This window comes from Ailuropoda melanoleuca, chromosome 9 (genome assembly GCF_002007445.2).
Source record: "Ailuropoda melanoleuca isolate Jingjing chromosome 9, ASM200744v2, whole genome shotgun sequence".
Classification (NCBI taxonomy): Eukaryota; Metazoa; Chordata; class Mammalia; order Carnivora; family Ursidae; genus Ailuropoda; species Ailuropoda melanoleuca.
Genome location: NC_048226.1, coordinates 44,814,186 through 44,831,284, shown reverse-complemented (window position 1 = coordinate 44,831,284; position 17,099 = coordinate 44,814,186). Strand labels below are relative to the sequence as shown.

Here is a 17,099-nt window from a genome sequence, read left to right as displayed (position 1 = left end):
TAAGGAATCAATGGTATCCTTCATTAATGAAAGTAATTTAAAAAATCAGACTGTGTCACAAGTAATCATATGCTTGATTTTTATTCTGTGCATTAAGTAGAAAAGGAAAGAGGCTCACTGAACTATAGACATCCATCTCCACATCCCTTATAATTAATGTTTTCCATCCACCCTTGCCATCAGTGAGGATCATTAAACAGCATTTATTAAGCATCCATCTGTGTATGGCACTTTATAAATATTCCTCCCCTTGCCCCTGCTCCCTTTCCCAATTTACCATGTGTCTCTGTTGTATAAAATGCTAGGGAGCTACAATGATAATAAGTAATTAATGGTAAGAACATAAGGCAGATGGATGAGATGACCTACTAGCATCTAAGAATCTTAGAATGTTAAATTTACTGCTAATAATATAATTTAGCACAATTTGATAAGAAAATATCAAAGCGTTTGATGAGGAAAATGAGCTAATCATATTTCATCAACATTTTCTAAAATAAAAATGTAAAAATTCAGGACCACAGATGGACTGACTGAAAGCCTTGAGTTCATGTGACTTGTACCAGATGATACAGTCTTGAAATAAATAATTTGGAAAACAGTGTGGAAAAAATCATAAAAATTATGATTGTGATAGTACAATAGGGAATGTCATTTTGAAGCAAAGGTGAAAATATTCATAAATAAAGGACACCTATTGTTTTCATTGAATGGACTAGTATGTTTAAGAATGATGAAATTATGGATTTTTCCCCTTCAGAAGAACTGAAAAGTTCTTCTTTAATGTTGTTATATTATTTTCCCAATGTTTTCTCTTCAAGGGAAGAAAATAATATTGGGTTTAGGTATGGTGATATTTAAAGCACTCTTTTTCACTTTTACAAGCCTCGTGTAGTCAGGATTACAGTCCAAGAGCATGTCAATGTGAAATAAGCTATTGCTATAAGATTCAGATTTACAATTTGGATTTTATTTCAGCTTAAGATCAAAATGCCCGTAAGTAGAAACTGTATTTCCTAGAAGGTAAGGATATTCTTGGAGACGTATCTGAAGGAAAGCCAAAGTTATGACCTCATTTGCTTTGTGAATTTTTGTTAATAATAGCCATTTTTATCACCTACCACACGCTGGGTGATTATTATATGCAGCCACTATGCTTATCCCTTAAATTTAAGTTTCAGCATGAGGATGTTCATTAATTCTCAACCCATCTAAGGATGGGTATTATTATCTTTGATTTACAAATAAAGAAACTGAGGCTCAGGGTGCCTGGGTGGCTCAGTTGGTTAAGTGTCTGCCTTTGGCTCAGGTCATGATCGCAGGGTCCTGGGATCGAGCCCCACATCAGGCTCCCTGCTGAGTGGGGAGTCAGCTTCTCCCTCTGTCCCTCTATTCTCCCACCTGGCTCTCTGCTCTCTCTCTCTCTCTCTCAAATAAATAAATAAAATCTTAAAAAAAGAAAGAAAGAAAGAAAGAAACTGAGGCTCATAAAGGGAAGTTACTTGGTTACAATGACATAACTAGTAAGTGCCAGTGCCAGGATTCCAATCCAGCATTATCCTAATGCAAAGCCCATGTCCTTAACCTCAGAAGATGCTGGAGATTTTCCTTGAATAGCAGGATTCTGGCTGCCTCAGAATGATAAATAAATGGAAATATGGAACAATTATTGAAGAATATTTTTTGCATGATATAGAAATAATAAAATTCAAATAATTCTTATACCATTATATCTACCCTTTGGTCTAAGTGGCATGTATAAAATATAGTAAATGCTCTAATTTTCTTATATATAGAGATGGTAGGGTTGGCAACTATTTTTGCAGTTCTAAATTTNGGCTGCCTCAGAATGATAAATAAATGGAAATATGGAACAATTATTGAAGAATATTTTTTGCATGATATAGAAGAATAAAATTCAAATAATTCTTATACCATTATATCTACCCTTTGGTCTAAGTGGCATGTATAAAATATGGTAAATGCTCTAATTTTCTTATATATAGAGATGGTAGGGTTGGCAACTATTTTTGGTTCTAAATTTTTTAAACTAAACAAACTTTATTTATTTATTAAAAGATTTTATTTATTTATTTGAGAGAGCGAGAGAGAGCACAGGGAGAAGCAGACTCCTCACTGAGCAGGGAGCCCGATGCGGGGCTTGATTCCAGGACCCAGGATCATGACCTGAGCCAAAGGCAGACACTTATCTGACTGAGCTACTGAGGCACCCCCTAAACAAATTTTAGTAAGTGACTTTGAAAAGTAATATTATTAGCTTTAGTATTCGAAATTTATAGTCAAGATAGTTGCTTTAAAAATATAAAATTCAGGGGTGCCTGCTTCTCCCTCTCCTCCCTGTTCGTGCTCTCTCTTGCTAACTCGGTCTTTCTCTCTCAAATAAATCGAATCTTTAAAAACATATACATAAAATTCATAGCATTTGGAAGGGCAACATTAGTGGATTTAAATTATTTTCCCAGGGTCCATTCAGCATCAGGGTTAGAAGCCAACTCTCTTGTTCCTGAGTGTATATCTTTTCCACTAGACCTTGCTACCTTAGGGCACCAAAAGTAAATATAAAATTACAATGATGGAAGAGAAAAAGTGAAGTAAGGGCAATCGAACTATCTCATATTCAGTAAAACCTGTAAATACTGATAAGTTGAACCTAATTATTAATGAATCCTGACTACAACATAAATCTATAATTTCTCCTATTCCAAAAATGGTCAGAATGGAAAAAGATCATAAATTACAAATAATAAATACTGATTTAGATACATTATTCCTTTCTCATTCCCTCCCTCCCTTCCTTCCAAAACAATGTGTTAACTGGCTATCACTATATACTGACTGCAGTGCATACATAATTCGGTAAGATAGACCTTGCTCTCAAAGAACCCATTGGATCACTGCAAAGAATACTATAAGAATTTCTGGATTTGTGCTTTTAGCATATGCCTTATAGGCTCAGATAATTATTATTATGGACTTAAATATTTCTTTATTTGGCACCTAATTAATGCTTTCTACCTGATTTAAACATATTAACGTGAAGGAAGGGAAAACTATAAAATACCAGCAAATGACACAGATGTCTTAATTCATGGGGTTATATGGAACATAATGTTCATTTACATGAGCTATAGCCTTGGCCACCATTTGCAATTTTAAAAGCTCTTTGAGATCTTAAATGAATTAATGAATTAAATTATTATTTCATTAATTCACTTGACAAATACTTATTGAGCACCTACAACTAAATCAAATACTGTGTTATAAAATGCCTGCAAGAAAATGGCTCCCTGGGGCGCCTGGGTGGCACAGCGGTTAAGCGTCTGCCTTCCGCTCAGGGCGTGATCCCGCCGTTATGGGATCGAGCCCCACATCAGGCTCCTCCGCTGGGAGCCTGCTTCTTCCTCTCCCGCTGCCTCTGCTTGTGTTCCCTCTCTCGCTGGCTGTCTCTATCTCTGTCGAATAAATAAATAAAATCTTTAAAAAAAAAAAAAGAAAAGAAAATGGCTCCCTAAAAAAGAAGAGACAAAAAAGAAAAAAGACAAAAGACAAAACCCTTACTATAATGTTCTACTTTAGCTGCACATATATGATTATAAGCCATGTTTATTATTAAGTATTTTGCTGGGCCTGAATGAAACCAGAAGCCAAGTTTAAGAAGTAACTTTTTAACACCTTCTAAGCTTTCTATGTGCACTCTTTCAATAAAACCTAATGAAAATGGTCTCCTTAGATTTAGGGGAAAAAACTAGGGTTCCAAATTTAAAATGACATTTATCTCAAAGGTAAATTAATATTTAATGGTAGTCCAATTAATAATTGTGATTTTATGAACTGAAGACATTTTGCATGGAAGCCCCTAGACACATTTTTTTCTAAGCTATACAGACTAGAGAACAGGACTAAAGATGGACCATCTCTTCTCAAATGTTACTTTACTGCTATATTTCGGAATTGTACCTTCTAAATACCACTTTCTCATCCTGGTATTATCTTTCTGGAAGATAGTGCTTTTCATTTGTGAAAAGCAGAACAAAGAATTCAAGAGATCCAGTCACATGGGAACTTTCAAAGGATTAAAAGCAACTCTAATGTTATCTAGGTGATAACTGTGAAAAAAAAAACGGCACAATACTTTACCTTAACATGCTTTATATCATAAATATTGAAATTATCGTATCTGACAAATCTCCAATAATATATCAATTGGCATGATAAGAGTTATTATCATTTCAGAGGGATTTTTTTGTTAATAATCTGAACTGATAAAACAGCTCTTATAAATAAGCACAAAAGAAATCAATATGCAAAAGGAAAGGAACTTGTTAAAGAACACAGTGTTGTGTCTGTGTCATTTTAGAGGTTAGAAAGGAAACATGAATAGAGGAAGAAACATGAATAGAAGAAGGAGACAAGGAGAAAAGATGAACAAGAACAAAAGGAAGGAAGGGAGGGAGGGAGAGAGAGAGAAAGGAAGGAAGGAAGGAAATCCTGTCTGAGAAAAGTGGGCGTGGGAAAGCATTTAAAGTCACATTAGACACTCACAAAGATAATGTTCTATATTTGTATAATATTTTACATTTTGTAGTTCACATAAAGAAAGAAATGCCTTCAATAAAGAACAATTCCTATGGATAGAAACAAATCATAGTGCATTCAAATCCCTTCACTAGGATATACCTGGGAGATACTCATCTGAGTCAAAATAGGCATCGGACTCCACAGATGGCTTGCATGCTTATATATGGTTAGTTGGAGGCTGATGCTGGTTGTAAGTGGGTATTTCTAGAATTTAAGCCATACTGCTTTTGAAACTTAGCGTTTCCTAAAGTAATTCATGCTAATAATAATCCAGTCCTGCACTGTCTCGTATGGTAGCCACTAGCCACATATGGATATTTAAATTTAAAATTTAATTTCTCAGCCTCACAAGTCACATTTCAAGGGTTCAATAGCTTATACAGCTAGTGTCTGCTGAATCAAAGAGCACAGATATAGAAAATGCCCAGCATCACATCAGTTCTACCAGAAAGCACGGGTCTAGACAATCTCTCCTGTGAAGTTATGAAGCTGAGTTCTGTTTTGAAAATAGGGATGAGAGAAAAATTCTTTTGGAGGTTCCATGTTCTTCATCATCACAATCCACTAGTGGCCTCCATTCTTACCAGTGGTAGCCCCTCAGCCTCCACTTTCAAACCGCTCTAGCCCAGATTCTAGAACCACGTTAGCCTTTGTCAAGAAGCACATGAAGAGTGTGTGAGTATAAAATGGGCAGGGCCATGGCCTGGCAGTTCATCAACACGCTGGTCCTCCTCTAGTCCTACTCTGCCCCATCCTGGGCAGCAGTTCTTGGGAGCTGCACTCCTGGTGCTATTCCGTGACCTAGAACCTGACTCAGGCCCTGGTTCCATCCATTCCTTCACTCATCGACCCAACACATTAACAGTGAGCACCAACCATGGAGGTGCTATGGATAAAGCAGTGAATAAGGACAGCCTCTGCCTTTAGTGAACTGACATTCTCAGCAAAACGACACAAGAAAATGACCCACAATTTAGAATAGGGGTAAGTGCTGCAAGGGAGAATACAAGGTGCTAAGAAAGAGAATAATGGAGAGAGCCACTCTACTCTGGGGGCCCGAGAAGACTTCTTTGAGCAAATGACTTTTGACCTGCAATCAAGGACATAAAGAAGAGTTAGGTAGGTAAAAGTGGGAAGAGAGAGCATTCCAATAACCACCTGTGCACACCTTGTGGCAAGGAATCTCAGGCACCTTGGATAAACTAAAAGAAAGCCAGAAATCATAGCAGACTATGAAGGGTGAGTGGCCTGATATGAGGCAGGTGGGCAGGCACCAGACTGACCAGAGCCTCTATAAACAAGTCTTACACACTAGTGATGCTCTGGAAAGTGAAGAAGGAATACGGTAACCCCCAAGTTAAAGATTTAGGCCTTTATCCTAAGAAAAGTGGGAAATCATTTAAGGGGTTAAGGTAGATGAGTGATATGATCAAGATTTGCCATTTATAAAAAAAGAAAAGAGCGTCTGCCTTTGGCTCAGGGCGTGATCCCGGCGTTGTGGGATCGAGCCCCACATCAGGCTCCTCTGCTGTGAGCCTGCTTCTTCCTCTCCCATTCCCCCTGCTTGTGTTCNCTGCCTGTGTTCCCCCTCTCGCTGGCTGTCTCTATCTCTGTCAAATAAATAATAAAAAATCTTTAAAAAAAAAAAAAAAAACACATGTTTTAAAAAAAAAATAAAAATAAAAATAAAAAAGAAAAATAAAAAAAGAAAAGAAAAGGGCAAAATAAGGGGACAAGAAAAGAAGCTAGGAGTCCAGTTAAAAAGCTTCAGTGGAAGTTCAGAAAGAGGTGTTACCAGTTTGGTGATGGCACAGGGAATGGTCCTGTCCATTGTGCCTGAAACCCTGCATTTATAACGTGATCATCACATGGCTTTCCTGACAACAAACACCCATGTCTAAACTAGTCCAGACTCCTGCTAGCTACCTACGGTAGACTTCTTTCTAAATTCTTAAGTGTCCACAGACCATAGCATTTAGCCTATGGGACTGGATCTTCCTAATCCCACCTGCCCCGTCTGCCCCTGCCTGTCTGAGTCTCCAAAATTGCCTGCTCCCAGACTCCCCTCCCCATAATTTAGCCAGGGCTTCCCCCAGTACTCCACAGATCTAACTTCCCGCCCACTTGGACTGCCGCCGGCCATCCATCTCTGGCCTCTCCCGATGCCACGTGTGCCTACCTGGCTGATTTCCTCTTAGGACCAGCTTACCCGGACCCTGACATGACTGAGTGCCCACTGTTAGAAAACGGGTGGAGGGAGAGGAGAAAGAAGCAAAGAACTGAAGTCCCGGAGTCTGCAAAAAACAAACCAGGTGGCCAGAAGCTGAGCATTAAGGTATCTCTGGGTAATAATGGCGGCATAATGTCTCAACTCCCCCCCCCCTTAAGCACGCCACATCCCACGTGCGGCTCCTCACGCCACAAGTATCACCCTCACCCTTCCATTTCCAGCAGCCCTGCCTTTGCCCAACACTTTCCTTTCCAAATAGCTCATAAAGAATCCCCAGTCCTCTAGACCTAGGGCAGACTCACTGAAGAGGGATGTGCGGGGTTCTTGTTTGTTTCTAGATAGACTATCAGCCCTGTGAGGGTAATGACCGACTTCGTTTAATCTGGTGACCTAGAAGAGTGTTTTACCTATGAAAAGTGCTTAATAAATAATTGCTAACTGCATGTCTTTAAAAAGCTGGCTACAATTTTGAGACAGTTAGGCTATGAGCAATAAGTCCTTTTAGAGAAAGAACTACTGCTTTGTTTTGGGGGGGGGAACCCTAATGGACTGTTTGGCATTACAGGCAAGTCCCTTTGTGGACCTGCACATGGAGTCCACTGCACTTTGAGAAAGGATAGAGGGGAAATCCTAGATAAAGAGATGTGAGGAAGAGTCTAGGGGAAGAGAAAGGCCTAGCAAATGGCTTGTATCTCGGCCCCAGAGAGATCCAGGCTGGTGAGCAAACCCCCACGGTAAGGAATGGTAAAGACATTTCTAGAAGCATTGACATCTAACTTTCAATTAGAACTAATTTCTTGCCTATGGTAGAATTACCATCCTTTATCCCAAAGCACTCAGTCAGAGTCTGTTATGTACAAAAGCCTTACACCAATAATGCTTTAGGGAACTGAGGAAGACTGTGTTAGTCCCAGAAGTCTGGAGGGAGAGCCAATAAGAAGACAGGAGCAAGGTGGGGCAATGCCATGTGTAGAATGGATTAACTGGAGAGTGAATATAATTCAAACCCTTTCGCCCCTAATTTATTCTGGAGGAAGATGACTACAGCAGGAATGGGCTAATTGTCTAAATTTATGCTTCACTTTTGTAAGAGAAAACTGTCACTGGGAAGCTCTTATTAACCCAGGGATTGCATTTCCCAGCACCCCCCTGCATTCTAGGAGGGCCATCTGACTAGTTTTCATCAGCAGATTATAAGCAGAAGTGTTGCTGTCATCATTTCTAAGCCAAGATGTTTAAGAAGTAGATGTGCCTTTTCAATTCTCCCTTTCTCCCCACATAAACACCTCTCCTCATTTGATATATGGGTGAGAAACTTTTAGATTATGTCAAGCCACTAACATTTCAGTTTGTTACAGCAGCTAGCATCATCCTAACTCATTCTGAAGCTGATACCTTGAAGTGGGTGCTGCCTTTATAAAAATCTAAATATGTAGCATGGGCATCAGGCAAGGGACAGAGGAGACTGAAGGCCTGGAACCCTCCTTGGCCCTGGCAAAACTGCACTAACTCTAGAGGAAATAGCTGGAAAGAGCCAGAATGCTTGGGTGTGATGGTTGCTTCTCATTGCCTACAGCAAGGTGTTACAAAATAATGCATGAGCTCAGGAAAGAATTGGCTGGTGTGAGAACAGAGATAAGGGCAAATAGCCAAACTCTAGAAATCCAAGACTATGAAGCTGCAATAGTACTTTGCTTCAGGGACTCTAATAGTGAGGAATAATGCTGAAAACAGCTTTGAGTAACAGATACCTATTTTTGACAAAATAACTCAGCCTTGCAACAAAGATTTGATTAATAGGTCACCCAACCACCCATGGCTATTCTTTCAGATGACCTCAAAGTAACCACTTGAGACATGGTGGTTGAGACATGAGCAAAGAAATGAAGCAGGTTCAAGAATTATGAATATAGGAAAGAATTTTCAATGTAGTTAGTCATGTAACTGTCACAAAGCAAATACATTAAAAACCTATGAAGATTTTGAGGGAATTGTATTGTCCAAGAAATGAGGAGTCTGGCCTAAGGGGGAAAAAAACAGTGACTATAAAACAACCTCTAAGGCACCCAAACTTGGACCAACAAGAAGGGTGCTGAGAAGGTAAGTTAATTCCCAAGAAGGGCATACTTCCCAACATCCATTTTGGATATGGCCATGGGGAGTAATGGGTAGGGAAGAACTCTCAGAGGGTGACCAGGGCTACAGATAACAGTGAAAAAAGGAGTTATTCCAAGATAGAAAAACCGGAGTCTAAAAAAAAAGAATTTCCCTTTCTGCCAGGGCAGGAGGTCTTTGGCAATGTCTAGCAGGATTTCTTCCATGTTATGGGACAATGACTGCTCTATATCTCCCATGCTTCCCTTTTGTAAATGGGAATTTTTTAATACAATTATACTACACCTGATCCATCATTATGTCATGGGAGGATAATAACCTGTCTTTCAGTATAAAGGTTTCTGGACAATGAGGAGCCATATCCAGATTAAATGGGGGAGGACTTAGCATCACCCTTACAGCTTGGACTTTGAGATGGACGCAATGACCAGGGGGATTCAGGTAGTCTTCTGGGGCTGAGGTTTTGCTACATGTGGCCAGTGAGGCAGAATATGATAGAAATAGCTGTTCAGCAAAATTTTGCTTCTCCTTCCATGATACAGAAATGTTGCTGGGAGTGGCTAACCAGCCAGAGGTTTGATATTCCAGCCCTCTTTGTATATAGATGGAGTGATATGATTCTCTCACCAACAGAATGTGAATGGAAGCAAGCTGTGGCACTTCTTGGGTAAACCTTCTCTATATTCTCTGCATCTAGCTGGGAACCCCTAGAACTTAGCAAGGATAAGGGTCCTCTAATCACTGTACAAAACACACACACTGGACTCTCAGATGAGCAAAAATTAACTTCTACTCTATTAATCACTGAAATACAGAGTTTTATTACAGAAGCTCACATTACCACAACCAAGACAATGACCCTTGAAGAAGAAAGAGAGGGTCTCCAAGCCTGTTATTCCAACCCAGGTTGGGAGCTGAAAGACTTAAGGACGCTTGGGTTTCAAATGTTTGCCATATGGAGGAATTCAGACCCTCCTCTTCTTCACCATTTCTGTTAAGGTAAGTCCTGGACCTTCTCCTACCTGTATGCCTCAACAGTCTCCTAATTAGTCTCCCGGATTTCAATCTTCTCTCCCCTTACTGTCCATCTTCCTCATGCTAGCTCAGCGATTATCCCCCCACAAAAAGTGGACCATGTCACTCTACTTAAAATTGCAGTTAAACCGGACTGCCTGTCCCATAGGATAAAATCCAAGTGATGTAACACAACACACAACACCCTTCCCATTTAATCTCCAACCTTCTTCAACCTCATGTCCCCTGATTTCCCTGTAACTGCCAACGTTGAACCCCAATTACCAGCCAAGCTCTTTTTATGACACTGCTTTGCAAATGCTGTTCCCTCTGCCTAAAATGTTCTCCATCTGCCTCCTTTTTAGCCTGGAAAATGCTTACTCATCTCTTAAAAATTAGCTTAGTTGTCATTTCATCTGTGAAGTCTTGTCTGACACTCCCACATGGAGAATGGAATCCTGACATTTATGATCAGATCAGCCAGCCTCACATATTGTGCCTACTATCGGGATGTTCTGTTACTCAGTTATCTACATAGTCTGATTTTGTTGCTGTTTATTTTCTTTGTTATTCAGTCAGCCTTTAAATTTATCTTCATACTAAAAACTTAGAGTCCTGCTTTTTCAAATCAGCCCAATGATGCATCAGAATGTGACTGGCTCCCTTCGGTGGGAGACTATACCCATAATCAGTGTTGCTGGATGAGATTAATCCAGTCTTTTGGGTGAGTTTTCTACAGTTGTGAAATATTTGGTAGGCAAGGCCCAGGAACACCAGAAACCCCCTAACGTGTACAGAAATCCTGTGCCCCCTAAGTTCTACACTACTGATCAGCCATGTACGTACATGGAAAACTTGTTTGTGAGTATCTGTGATGACATCTTAACCCTGTTGTATAAAAAATATTTTCTACATGGGCATTTTCTAGGAAAGTACCATATTTGGAACTTTACCAAGATTTGCTCACCATTTTGGAGAGTCATGTCGCCAACTATAATGCTGCCCATATGAAATCATGCACAAATACGGTATACCCACATGTTTGCAATTGTAGCTGTCACACGCAATGGATATATTTACTTCATTATTTCAAAAATGCCAGATATGCAAAAGTGTCACCAATATTTAGTTGAATGTTTCCTCTTAAATCCAAATTTATGCATTTTGGTAGCGAGCATCTGACTACTTTAGTACCTCTAAGTATAGTTATGCCTGAGCATATGCAAACTGATACACCTACAAGTTTATCATAAGCAGCTTTCCTTTGATTTCTGGCTTCTATCACAGATAAAGAACTTACTGATTTTTAAAATATTACATATGAAGATAGGTAATATTATCTACAAATATTATTTCAGGAAAGTAAAAGGGATATTACAAAACCCTGCTTACAAAAAGGGGACACTGGGTCTAACTGAGTAGTGAATCACAACTAAATACATCTAGGAACTCAGAGCAATCACATTTTTTTACTCTTGGGATGCTTCCGTTAGGCAACTACTCCATTGAATTGCCATCCTGCTCTGCCAACAGCATTTATGACATTTTGTTATGATTTACTTGTCTGCATGTGCGGGCTGTGAGTGCATGCTGTCTGATTCATATTTATGTCCCCAACACCTAGCTTAGGGCTTGGCACCGAGAAAGGAACTCAGTAGATATCCTGAGGATGAAACACCAAATGAGAATCCTAAGGAGGCAGGCAGTCCCTGGCTCTTCTGATAGATCTCTGAATCAATTATTCACTATTTGCCTATGCAATATTATTAAGCTTTCTTCATTCTGCCTAATGTCAAAGTGACTTAGGTACAAACTCAATTTTCTCTTTTCCTTGTAGTCCCAGGCAATACCATGTTCACCTCTGTATCCCCAAAGAGCCCTGCACAGAAGAAGCAGTTAATAAATATTATTTAAATCTAATTATTCCCCAGCAATATTGCTATACATAATGGTTATGTTTTTTGTACTAGTATGACTGTACTCTGGGTGTATTACTGATTTTTAAGAAGGGCATTTGTGGATTGGGCTAGAGACCTAAACATCAAAAAAGTACTGCTTCTCTAAATGCATTACAAGTTCCAAAAAAACCCCAAACCTTTAAAATCAACTTATAAGCTATAAGCCAATTGTAGGTTGAGAGTTATCTATACAATATACGACTGAGCTTATGAGACCTAACATCTGTGGGAAAAATTCAAATGTCAATCATGAGGATATATCTAAGTATTTAATTACATGGCATCCTGCAGAGAATATTTGGCCATTTTATCTTCCCAATTTAATCCAGATGGTATTTTTCACATAAAGAAAAGCAGTGGCTATTTACAAAGAACTTTACCTCAAATAATATACAAGCTTTCAGTAATTTTCAGTAATTTATAATTTGATTCGTACTTTCACAATTACAGTTGTCATTTAATAAAATAAATGCATTCTAGACAATATACTAGAAAGTAAACCTGTTAAGTGACTGTATTCCAATTTCCATAATATGTGGGAGGTACATTTTACAGAGGAAAATATGGGGACACGGGTAAAAGAAAATTATATATAGAAAAACTAATAATGTTTCTTTTAACATATGAATATATCATTCTAAAAATAATAAATTAAAAATATTTGTAATACTTTATTCAAAATAATTCACATAAGTTTTTAAAAAACTGGAAATGAAATAAAATAAACTATCATTTGAAACTGGCCAGTCAGTCATCTCTCAGCCAGCTTTATTCTCTGTGGTCACCCTAAGAGCAGTACTTCCTAATGTTTGGCATTCTGATAACAGTCTACCTAACTTTTAAAGATCAGCCTCCAGCTAACCTAGCTTCTTATTTCAAATTTATGTTGAAAATTTGGGGGTTTTCCCCTACTGAAAGTCCCTTCTTTTGACCTTTTCCAAGCATCCCTGTAATCATAACTACGGTCGTATCCTGTAATGGGAAGATAGAGCTTCAAATAAATCTAGAAGCTACAAACATCTTTTCTTACTCTGTCTGGGATCACACTTAATACTTCTTTTTTTTAATAATATTTTTTATTATATTATGTTAGTCACCATACAGTACATCCTTAGTTTTTGAATCATGTTCCATGATTCATTACTTGCATGTAACACCCAGTGCACCATGCAATACGTGCCCTCCTTAATACCCATCACCAGCCTATCCCATTCTTAATGTCATAGTGGTTAAGTAGAGCCAGAATGACTGAGTTCAAGTTTGTACCATGTACTTCCTATGTGATTTTACACAAGAAAAGTCCCTGTACTTGATTTTTCATTTCTGTGTAATGAAGAGGATTAGTGATAGCTGCCTTATAGGGGGGTTGTGAGAGTATTTAATATTTGTAAAACACTGAAAACATTTCCTGGCCGAAGTGCTTGTTATAATAATAATAATAGTAAAAAGAAACTTACTCTGTTTATATAAATAAAATAATCATAATATAATTATTAAAATATTATTAAAATATATTTATAATAATGTTTTAACTTAATTTCAATTTAAAGAGTAATCACTTTAATAAAAGTTGTTATTGTTTTTTAATAATTCCCCAAAGCATAGACTGTGACAAATTTTCATGATCTGCTTCATGATTTGCCTTAATTAATTTATTAATTAGAAACTGTTAAATGCATGTCTATATGCCAGAGATCCCTGATTTTGAACTACATATGTGATTCTTCTATTAGTTATATATTCAAGTTTTATTCCCTACACTTTAAAAAATCCTTGAGGGGCAGGGACTATGTCTTCTATCTATCTGTTTTACACTGGTTACATTCTAATCAAGCACTCTTCTCCTTATACACACTTAATGAGTAATAAATGAATTAATAAATGAGTTAGTGAGTAGATACATGACATTAAATCACAGTATAGATAGGTACAATTCAATCTACAGAAACAGGTACTTTTCCCTTAAAGATAAAAAAAAAAAAAAGATAATATGGTAAGGTTTGGCTTACACAGGCCAAGGATTCTCTGGTCACTCACACTAGACCTGACCTTTTGCTCAACAGCCTGGGCTCGTTGTAAAGAACTGGTGGGAATTTATATTTAAGAAGCACAAAGAGGAAACAACCACTGAACAAGAATGGGCTGTAGATCTAGAGTATGAAGATACTTGTAGTATACAACTAAAAATTTAAGACCGTGCTGCTCTATGAAGTTCATCTGACCACTTTGGGAGTAACAGGGTCATAAGCTCTTACCTTAAAAAGTACTCTGAAAAAAACGCTGTTCCTAAAAAATATCACTTATACTGCATGTTTACTCTTCTCTAAAACCTTTGTGAAAATAATAGGCATTGTGATTTTATGCAAAATCCACTTGATGGATATAAGCAAGTCTCAGATAATATTACATTCTGAAGTAAACAGAGTATCTTAACCATACGCATCTACCTTAAAAAGTACATGAGAATATGTCCTATCAACTTTAAGGCATTTAGTCTCTAAGGGATAGCACATTTCAAATAATGAATTACTTCTTTATAATTCCTCAAGGAAAAGATTCTTGAGGTTAGAATGAATAGATTTTGTAGCTCTCCTAGATTTTACCAGTAACTGGGTCTACTTTCATAATATGTACACACAATCTCTCTAGAATACCATTTCAAAATGCCAGATACAAATTCAAGAAAAAATATGTTTTCCATGCTTAATGAAGATTTTCCACAGGTATACAGGCAGGTATGCAAAAAGAACCTGGGCAGATACGATTTTGAGTTATCAAGAAATGGGACTGAAAGCATATCCTGCCATTGCATTTTTTCTAGCTGTCTCACTTTTGTTACCATACCGCAAATGTGAAGCGTCAGTTCATGTTCACAGTTGCTCCATGGTGTCAACAAGGAAACTTTAAAAGCCAAACAGCAAGGATTAGATAAGGTAATAATTTTCACTACTCCCATCTGAACGTTCAGTAAACATGTATGCCTGGAAAGTTAAACTGTGGGATTTGGAGAAAAGTGAAATTGGAAATAGTTTAAACTGACACATGGATTGATGCTACTTAGAAAAACATCAGAGAAAAAGAAAAGACAGACGCTAGAATTCTCGAAGCGGCAGGCAACGGAGTCATTTTTTGGAGTCAGTGTGTGTGTTTGCGTATGAGGGCGATTTGGAAGCACTACCCTGGAGAAGGAATGGTGAAAGTTAAAAGGAGGAAGAAAGCAAAGAGAACTGCCAACTGATTCACTCCTTTCTCCAAGAGTCTGTGTGCCAGAAAAGGAAAAAGAGTGCATTAGAACGAATTCTATTCATGGTAAACAACTGGTCTGAACCTGACAGCAAGAGGGAGGGGATTATAGTATTTACTTTGTGGAGGTATAGTCATTGTTTTAGGTGAAGAGGATACTTTTATTCAGTGGAGAAAAAAAGTTATTTATACACTGTACCCTCAATATCCTCAGAAAGTCTACGCAGCCACACAAGCAAGAACATTATTTATGCCCTACATTAAAAACACCACCCCTAGCAGCAATTAAATGCACATACACATACATAATGGGCCAGATTACTCAACCAAGTTTTGGTTAATTTAAGAATCAAGAACTCTTTAGTTTAGATGTCTATAGATCTAATCATGTCTTACAAGTAAGCTTTGGACAACTTTATATTTATTCACACACACACACACCCTCTAAAGAGTGAAATAAAGTAAAACTTTAGTTTATACATATATACATATATTTTTTTAATGTTACCCTCTTTTTTGAAAATCTTTCCTGGAAGTTATGCAGTATTGATAAGTTGGCCTTTAGATTCTTGACCAGAATTTACCTCTCTCTTGTCTTCTGAAATGTAATATCTCAAGTGATGTTTACTGATAAACATACCAAGAGACCACTGTCCCACACAATGCCACACATTTAGAGACAATAACAAATTCCTACTTCTCTTTTGAGCTGAGCATAAAAAACCAAGTCCCAACAAAATCCAAAAACCAGCGCAAAAACAGAAATGCGAAAAGCTATTTAAAATATTGACATTATTGCATAACTTGATTAGAAGGAATGTTGAACCTGCATGAAATACACCCAGTGTACATCTGTGCATCCTAAATTTTTCAGTGTAATCTTGCATCTGTGATTATATCACTTGTGCAGTCATAAATGATGTATAAATGCCATGTTTGTGCATATTGCACACTGACAATTTTTATGAATGAATACACACAAATGCTTAGAATTCGAGAAAATGGATGGCAGCATACTATTTTGAAAACGGTCATTAAGCATTGGAAGCAAACGATGAGGGAAATGGTAGGTGTCTTTTGGTGCCATTCAAGGCAATTGTATTCTCAAGTCCTCTAGCAGAGTGTGTTGGAAACAGCCATGAAGCTCTTTCCTTAGAGACTCGGTTCTCCCTCTCAGGAACCTCGCTACCGAACGGAGAACGCGCACCGCCTGAAGGATAAAATGCATGCATGTCTCTGTGCTCTGAGGACTGTTCATACATCCGAGACATCACCCTCCCTAAATCCGGTCCCACAAGTGTGTGCATGTGAGTGTGGCATTTACCAACAAATGAACACAAGGCAACAAGAGCTCGTCTCCTCGAAATAACATTCCCCATCCCTTCCCAGGCAGCCTGCTCAGAACCTTTCCAGGGGCTGACACCGGAGCGCCTTCCCCACGGGGACGGAGCCTTACATGAACAACCCTCTCAGGGCTAAGTCAGCCTCAGCTTTGTGTGTAAGTCCGCTCGGCGCCATATGGCAGTTTCCAATTCCTTTAGCAACTCAAGTCTGGCTAGGCTGCCCGCGACGATTCATTCTTAAAGGAAGATCCCTTAGGAGAGCAGCAATGCCCCTTCACTTACCTAGCTCCCACAGACCCCGCTCAGCAGGCGGCACGGGCTCGGGCGCCACAAAGGGTTGTGGGATTCCCCGCTCCCTCCGGGGCTCCTCTCCCTGCGACGGTCCCCTTCGCCAATGATCTGTCGCTGGAAATCCCCCTCCCCTCCACGGAGAGGAGGGTCTCCCCGGCTGGCTGGAGCTCCTGGCGTTTTTCCCCCTCTCCTCACATCCCTGACTGTTCGCGGTCTCTAGCAGGAAAGCTCAGAGAGGCGGCGGGAGGAAGCTAAGGTATCCTTAAAAAGAACAATAATCTTCATCGATCTTCGCCCCCTTCCCCA

General features: G+C 38.7%; 1 protein-coding gene across 2 annotated transcripts in view; it reads right to left on the bottom strand.

The window, feature by feature from the left end:
* KCNB2 (potassium voltage-gated channel subfamily B member 2) overlaps nucleotides 1-17,099 on the bottom strand; it is a 403,461-nt gene that overhangs the window by 385,849 nt on the left and 513 nt on the right. Inside the window, exon 1 of one of the 2 annotated variants that reach the window (XM_002922801.4) lies at nucleotides 16,785-17,092. The exons of the other annotated variant lie outside the window; for it this stretch is intronic. The gene's annotated coding sequence lies outside the window, so the exon portion shown is untranslated. Of the gene's footprint in view, nucleotides 1-16,784; nucleotides 17,093-17,099 lie in introns of those variants that run through there. 2 annotated transcript variants of the gene reach the window in all.